Source organism: Bos indicus, chromosome 12 (assembly GCF_029378745.1).
Source record: "Bos indicus isolate NIAB-ARS_2022 breed Sahiwal x Tharparkar chromosome 12, NIAB-ARS_B.indTharparkar_mat_pri_1.0, whole genome shotgun sequence".
In the NCBI taxonomy this organism is placed as follows: Eukaryota; Metazoa; Chordata; class Mammalia; order Artiodactyla; family Bovidae; genus Bos; species Bos indicus.
In genome coordinates this window covers 68,815,828-68,824,188 of record NC_091771.1, presented here as the reverse complement: position 1 = coordinate 68,824,188, position 8,361 = coordinate 68,815,828, and the positions used below count along the sequence as shown (strand labels likewise).

The 8,361-nt window shown below is 43.9% G+C and overlaps 1 non-coding gene across 1 annotated transcript; it reads left to right on the top strand.

Moving 5' to 3' along the window:
* Positions 1-7,946: 7,946 nt before the first annotated feature.
* On the top strand, positions 7,947-8,019 carry TRNAF-GAA (transfer RNA phenylalanine (anticodon GAA)). The gene has a single exon. It is a non-coding gene; the product is annotated as a tRNA-Phe (tRNA).
* Positions 8,020-8,361: the final 342 nt, after the last annotated feature.

Sequence of the window (8,361 nt, the reverse complement as noted above, 5' to 3'; positions counted from 1 at the left end):
TGAGTATGTGCAATGCACAGGTTAAGAAACAAAATGTTTTTCTCTTGTTAATCTACCTTTTGTCAGAAACATTTACAGGACTCCATCTAGGAAACCTAAAATGAGTAGAAAGAAAACATTTTTTCCCTCTCTATCCCCCAAATTCTCTTTATTTATGTATATATTCTGTTCCAGGCTCCAAAAAAAGTCCACACATTACTGTGGGTTATGTCCTTTTATTAATAATCTCATATAGAACTCTATCCCCATCTTTTTGATGTTTTGTTTTTTCATAACGCTGGTATCTTGAAGACAGCAAACCAGAAGTCTTAGAGAATGTCTTATTCTCCGGATTTGTCTAGTTTTTTTTTTTCATGTGTCATCTTACTTATTTCTCCATTTTCTGAATTTCTTATAAACTGAAAGTTAGGTCTACCTAGAGACCTGAGTAGTTTCGGGTCAAACATTTCTCGGCAAGAAGCCTTCATAGGTCATCCATGGGATCGCAAAGCGTCGGACACGACTGAGTGACTGAACTGAAATGAACTTCATAGGTGATGCCTAGGCACGATTATATTGCAGGATTAGGAAGCCCATAACAATGGGCTGAAGGACTTCCATTTACACTGAGGTATAAACGATTCCTAGCAGGTCCTTTTCTGAGTCCAGAGTTTCATCAGAGCACTGTGAATCGAAAGCAATTAGGCCTCAAGATTCTCAGAGCAACATCAGCATAAACTTTGCTCCTGTGCTTGGGGAAATGAGCCAGGTTCATGTAAACAGCAAGATTCCTCGCTAAGGTCAAGAAGACCGCTTGCCTCAAAACCTAATGCCCCCAATGTGCATGTGGACTATAGATTTAAATCCACTGCTATATTTCAGTAAAGCTGGTCTAATACAGGGACAGACATTGTGCAGTGTGATCACCCTGGCCTGGGGCTCAGAACTGAGTTCTGGTCCCAGCTCTGTCACCAAAGGACTGTATGACTCACGGAATCATTAACCTCTGGGGCTTTTATTGACTCACTCACAAAGCAGAGGCCACTGTCCCAGCTGATCAATGTGAGATCACCTGTAAATATTACACAAGCACCGGTGTGATTGCATGTCTCTCACATGTGATTGTATTTACGTCTCACGGAGACAGGAAAAAATACTTTGATTTTACGCCTCCCATTCCTTATGGGGCAGCAGGGAAGCCCCAGTCATTCCCAAGTTGAAGCATTCTCCTTTTTCCAACCACCCAATCATCAAGAGGGCAATAAATTAACCGTCTGAACACTTCCATCTGTGATGTGATGATGGCTTCCTTCCTGTCCCTCGAGGAAGCTCTGGACACCCAACCATCTATGGGAAAATGCGTGGAGCTGCAGCCCTTTCTGAACCCTATGCAGCCTTTGGTGGCTGGAGAAAACTGAGTGTAATGTTTCCCAACTGCTAATGAAGGGAAGGTGCTGGATAGCTGAGTGGGAGAGTCTGGGATCAGGGCTCTGCTTACTGTCCCTGTAACCCGAAAAAAGTGAAAATGTTAGTCGCTCAGTTGTGTCTTACTCTTCAAGATTCCGTGGACTGCGGCCCTCCAGGCTCCTCTGTACATGGGACTCTCCAGGCAAGAATACTGGAGTGAGTAGCCATTCCCTTCTCCAGGGGATCTTCCTGCCCCAGGGATCCCTGGTCTCTTGCATTGCAGGCAGATCTTTACCTTCTGAATAACCTAGGAGCGCCCTGGACACCTGCCCTGACAACTCCCCCTGCAGGACAGAGGAGACCACGTTCCAGGAGGCTTCTGCCTCCCACTGCAGATCCTGAGCACAGCAAGCAGCAAAGCTAGCTCTGCAGTCCGTCTCACCCCATCCCTCCAAGCAAAAATGTCCTCCAGAGGAACTCTGGCCTGTGTGTGCAAGGGGGACAGGGAGGAAGGGTAGAGAAGCACTGACTTGTCACCAAGAGTCCCAAGGAAAAGTGAGGTGGGTCAGGAAGTGGCCAGTGGAGGGACACAGAGTTGAGGGTGTAAGGATGCAACAGACAGAGCTAGAGTGGTGGATGAAAGCAGAGGGGAGAGTCAAGAGTGCTGGGCACCTGGGAGGCTGGAGAAGCATCAGGACCAAATAGCACAGGTGCTTCTGTGTCCTCCTTTTCTGAGCCTCTGGTCATTTAACACTGCCTTGTGCATCCTTAGCTTCCCTCGTGGCTCAGATGGTAAAGAATCTGCCTGCCATTCAGGAGATCTGGGTTTGATCCCCGGGCTGGGAAGATCCCTTGAAGAAAGGAATGACAACCTACTCCAGTATTCTGCCTAGAGAATACCATAGACGGAGGAGCCTGGTCTGCTACCATCCACGACTGAGCAACAAACGCTTTCACTTCGTGCATCTTCAGTGGGGCAAAGGAAGAGACAGATTTATTTATTGTTTCTGGCTTTCTTTCTTTCTTTTTTTTTAAACAAGGGATTTAGGGAAGTCCTGACTTGTTTATTCTGCCTTATTTCTTTGGGTGAATAACCAGGTCTTATTCCTTAATCGCTGAATAGGGTGGAGTAGGGAGATGGAGCAGGGACGCAGGTGGGAGGCTGGCCCAGTTCATCAAGAAAGGAGACAAGACAAGCCGACAATTATTTAAAGCATGGCCAAGCCTCTGAAACTCAAGCTCTGGAGTCCAAGTTCTCTGGCCTTTAAGGCATCGTGCAAAATCCACATGGCTAGTTAAGTGTTTGCTTGATGGATGTGGGAGGATTAGATTAGAATATAGAAAAAGCTCAGTTGGTTGTTCTTAAGTATAATTTACTTAATTGTTTCTGGCCTTGTAAGTATACCCCCAAGGCTTAATATTGATGTCTGTGATTCAACAAAAACAAAAAAGCCAATAAGGTCTTTATAGACTTGTGTTTAATGGCTTTAAATAAATTAACTTCTTTTGGATCAATTCAGCACACTGATGATATCTGCAATCTACTAACTTTTTTATACTGCTCCCCTAAGTTACAACTTTAATATATAAGTTTTGGAGAAAATCTCTTTCTATACATCAAGAAAAAAATTCTTTCTACATATAGAGAATTTCAAGAGGTATAGAGATACCCATTAAAAAAAAGCATCTACAAGAGAAGCTGAGCCCTAACCCCAAACTCCAGATACAGATTTAGACTCATGACGATTTTTCATTGAAATGGGGTCTTTTTTAAAAAAAAAATTAAGAGCATTTGGTAGAGGCTGTAGAATATGCTTTGTGGATCAGTAATCAGTTCTGCACCAAATTAACTGTGTAACTGGCATGAACTGAACTGTTCTTCTCTTCCAGTTCATATTGAAGCCTAGCTGCCATTGAGACTGTATTTGGAGAGGGAACTTTTAGGAGGTACTTAAGGTTAAGGAGGTCCTAAAAGTAGGGACCTAACCAAATAGGATTAGTGGCTTTAGAAGAAGAGGAAGACAATGAGACAGAGACAGAAGACAAAGAGAGACAGAGAGAGAGAGAGAGATCTCCATGAACACGCACCAAGGAAAGTCCATGTGAGCATACAGTGAGAAGACAGCCATCTGCAAGCCAGGAAGAGCGCTCTCAAGAGGAACCTACTCTGTTATCACCTTGATCTTAGACTTCCCAGCCTCCAAACCTTGAGAAAATAAATGTCTGCTGTTAAAGTGCCTCACTCCACCCTCCCAACATCTATGGTACTTTGTTCTGGCAGCCCAGGCCAACTAAGACGGTATCCTTAAGCAAACTGTCTGTAGCATCTCTGGGTCTCTGTTTCCTGATATGTAAATTTGTGGATCGGGCTAAATAAACCTCATGATCTCTGCCATATCTAGCATTACCATGATTCTAATGGAAATTTTTTTGGCTTCAGAAGAGCAGCAATCTTAAAAATTCTTTTTAATTCTGAGTTTCCAATTTTCATAAAAGTTACAAAATGGCACAGAAAAGTCCCAAGTATCTTTTACCCCTGTTCACCAACTTTCAATATTTTCCCCTATTTACATTTTCATATTCTCTCTCTGTGTCTCTCTCTCTTTGTATTTGCCCACACATCATCATTTTATTTTTTTGAACCATTTGAGGGTAAGCTGCAGCTATGATATTTCTTTATACCTGAATACACTGGTATTTCCTAAAACAAGGATATTTCCTCACCTAGCTATGGTTTTTTAACATTGACATGACATTTTTATGTAATCTATAGCCCGTGTTCTAATTTTTTTAATTGCTCTACTACGATCCTTAAAGCATTTTCCCTCCTGAATAGAAACCAGTTCGGCATCACATATTACTTTTAGTTGTGAGAGAGTCAGTTCCTAGGCAGGTTGATAAGGAGTCTAGGGGTTCCCAAGGAGAGAGGGGTCTGGAATTCTCAAGGAGGAAGAAAGGACAAACTTTTTTTCCTTCTCTACATTCCTTAGGATTATATAACAATAATGTATCCTGCCTGAGGACAGTCTTTGGATTAAACCTTCTGGCTAATTCTGTTATCTTAAAATGTAAATTATGGGAGTAGGTCTGATGAGGTCTTTACAACCTCCAGACATTCTTTGGAATATATAACTTCATTGTTAACACTAGCAAGCGGGTACTCTTTCTGCCCTCTTCTGATGCCTATGTCAGAAGCTTTTTCTATCTCCTTTATACTTTAATAGAACTTAATTACACAAAAGCTCTGAGTGATCAAGCCTTGTCTCTGGACCCGGGTTGAATTCTTCTCCTCCGGGGGCCAAGAATCCCGGTGTCTTAGCATGATTCAACAACAACCTTTCAGTTGTCATGTCTCTGTTGCCTCCTTCCATCTGGAACAGTGGCCCAGCTCTTCTTTGCTTTCATCACCTTAACAGTTCTGAAGAATATACGCCAGTCATTTACTTGATTGCCTTTATATTACGATTTGTTAAATGTTACTTCATGATTCCATTCAGGTTATGCATCCCTGACTGGACCATGATTGAAGTGGCAAGCTGTGTCCTTTTGAAGGACTCACATTAGCAGGCACATGATGTTTCAGTGTCCTTCACTGGTGAGGTTCATCTTGATGACCAGATTAAGGCATTGTCCAGTTTCCCCACCGTATATTTTCTATTTCCCCTTTGCAACTATTAAGGAATCTACAAAGAGATACGTTGAGACCATGCCATGATCTTGCCCATTGTATAATTTTGCCTGAAGACATAGCATCCACTGATGATTCTTGACCCAACCAGTCTTTACTATCATGCTTGGAAAATGGTGATTTTCAATGCGACCACTCCATCCATATTTTTCAGTCAAAAGTGAAAGTGAAGCCGCTGAGTTGTGTCCTACTCTTTGTGAGCCCATGGACTGTAGCCTGCAGGCTTCTCCGTCCATGGGATTTTCCAGGCAAGAGTACTGGAGTGGGTTGCCATTTCTTTCTCCAGGGGATCTTCCTGACCCAGGGATTGAAACCAGGTCTCAGCGACCAAACCCAGGTCTTCCATCTTTCAGGCAGATGGCTTTACCCTCTGAGCCATTTTTCGGTCAATGCAAATTATTTACCTGTTGGCTAGAACCCTCAATCTCATTCTCTCTGCATTATTATACTCATGGATTCTTATTTTATTCAAGGGGTAGTTATCACCTTCCTTATTTATTTTGAAGCCTAGATTTCCCCAGATTTGGCCAGTAAGAGCCCCTTCAAACTGGCTCTTATGTCCTTTTGATATACTCCCTTCTTTCTAACATATTTGAGAAATACTGACTAAAATCAGAGGCAAATAAAAATAAGTGTTACTTTTTTGGACTGTGAGGTCCCAGGAGCAAAGTTCAGGACAGATTATCAATCGATAGTTGTTCAAAAATTTATTAGACACTATAACTATATACAATATATTCTCTTCAGTTTTGTTATTTTTAGATCTTCTAGTTAGTTCCCATAATTAGTCTTCATGGTTATCATAGGTAATTAGACTGGAGTTGGCCAGAATCCTTGGACTACTTTGGGAGACAAGACTGCAGCCAAAGTTTCTTTTCAACATGGAGTCCTTTCACTGATTTAGATGCCAACTTATCATCAGTCCCTTCCGACTGTGAGCATGTCCATAAACTTTTCCCTTCACTTTAGCCCTTGGCATTTGGTCTCTGCAGAAGCCTGATGGTTCTTCTAGCTTCTATAATCTTGAGAACAAAGCAGATTTTTCTCCCAAACTCAGTAGTAATTTTCATTCAACACTGCTATCAGCATCAAGGCACTAAGCTAGAGGCTTCCAAACTTTCTCTGTATATAATGCTCCTCCTGTCTCAGTAAATTTTTCCAATGCCCTCAGGCCAGAAGAAATACCAAACAGTTCCTTTCATGAAGTACTCAGGCCCACACAATTTATTAAGTATTTGTGTCCAACATCTTTGTAACTGTTTGGAAAAAATGGTAACACATAAATTGAAAAAAGGGTATATATAAATATTTTTTCATAACAGAGTTTTTTTTTATGTAAGCCATCTCCTGCCATGAACAAAAAACTGAAGATCAGCATTAACGTCATCACTAGATACAAGAAGGGGAGTTTAAGGTCCCTGATACACATTTTCTGGTTCATGTGTGCAGAATAATGGTCGAAATCGGTGCTGTGGTCTCCACTGGGTAGTGGTCCAGATTCTCTTCGTTCATCTTTAGAGCCAGTTGGAAGTGGATTCACATGAGGGTATGGAATAGGGTATGTTTACCATCTCCCCAGGGAAAGGGCCTGGACCTGATGCAAAGATAGGGGTAGGTGATGAACTCCAACTTTTTCCTCATCCCTACACCCATTCCAAATCCCATTAAAACTTACCTGTCACTTTCCTAGTCACCCAGGTTCAAGCCTTCCCTACAGTCTTTGGAGGAGAATGTGAAAGGTAGCCACATTCATGACATTCAAGAAAAACCCTCTTTCCCCACCTCTTTACGTTTGACCTGCACAAGGAAGCGGCTCCAAATTTTTCCTTCTTCCACTCCAACCTCTCCTAAGCCTACACAGAACTCTATCCATCCCCAAGCTCGCTTTGGTCTCTTCTCTTCCTTAACCAATGACTTCTGATAAATGCCAAGTTCTTCTGTTTGGATTTACAACAAAGGAACTCAGAAAGCGACCTTGGAGATGGCTATCACTCCCCATATTCAAACATTTTTTTCTTTCATATTCGTATGCATACATACATCTATCCCTCAAAATTGGCTGTGAAGCTTCCATGTAAGTGGGTAAAACGGCGGTGATAATCAACCCCGCCTTTGGAGAATTACAATTTGATTGGAGAGGGGGGAAAAGGCAAAACAAAACAAAAAGGGCATTTGGGCGGTGCAGTGTCTGTGCTTGACACGTAGCTGGTGCTTCAGAAACATTTAGTATTGATATTGGGTGACCGTGGTCAATGAGCTCGCCAAGCTTTTAAGATGTACCTGGCTGATTCCGTGCAGCGTGGTGGCAGGTAAACGCAGCAGGGCGAGAACCCGGGATCGCGGAGACTGCAGCTCTGCCTCCATGCCCTGGTCCATTTCTTGTCTATACCAATAATGAAAAGTGTGCGGTCACAGCTGGAAGGGGCTACTCCTAGGGCAGGGGGCTTGCCAATGGGACACCCTCCATCGGGACCGCTGGAAACAGCTGTGGGCGGACTGAGCCCGGGTGCCAATAAGCCGCGGAGCCCTGGGGGCGGGGGGCGCGCAGCCATCGCTGATTTTGACCCCGCTCGGCCGGGCTGCGGGCCAGCCCGACCCCTGAATCCTGCAGCCGAGACACCGGCTCGTTCATGCTGCCGGCTGTCGACGATTAAACCAGAGGTTCAGATTATACTGGAAAAAGTTAAGTAACGTATACTTAGCTATTTAGTCATGGCTCATAAAAAGGCAGACATCTAGGTATAGACATTAAAAAAAGAAAACCACTTAATTTGACAAGGAAGAAACATTTTTAAGTGATTGCTGGGAAGAGACGGAAGAAGCCAACGTCAGAAGTTCAGTGATAGTTTACTGTGAGGGCGACAAAAAGGGCGCCGAAATAGCTCAGTTGGGAGAGCGTTAGACTGAAGATCTAAAGGTCCCTGGTTCGATCCCGGGTTTCGGCAGAGCCTTTCTTTTTCAATCCAGACATTTGAATTTCGTAGATTCCCTTCTGTAGAGTAGCCTGGCTCATTAATTCCGGCCCAGGTAAAGCCTGAGACTTGAAGGGCGAGCAAGAAGTGGAAATAGCCGTTCTGGGGCAGCCCTAGGTGGCTTCTCCTCCCGGCCACTTCCGGAGCGTCTCCTGGTCTGGCGTCGGAGGCGCTGCTGCGCGTGCGCAATACGGCGCGTGGGGGCTGCAGCCGCCCTGCTCCAGCGGAGAGCCGGAAGTGCAGCGATCCTGTGACCGTAGCGCCCCCGGGTGGTGAGAGGCGGATGCGCGCTGGTAGCCGTGAGAAAAGAGTAGA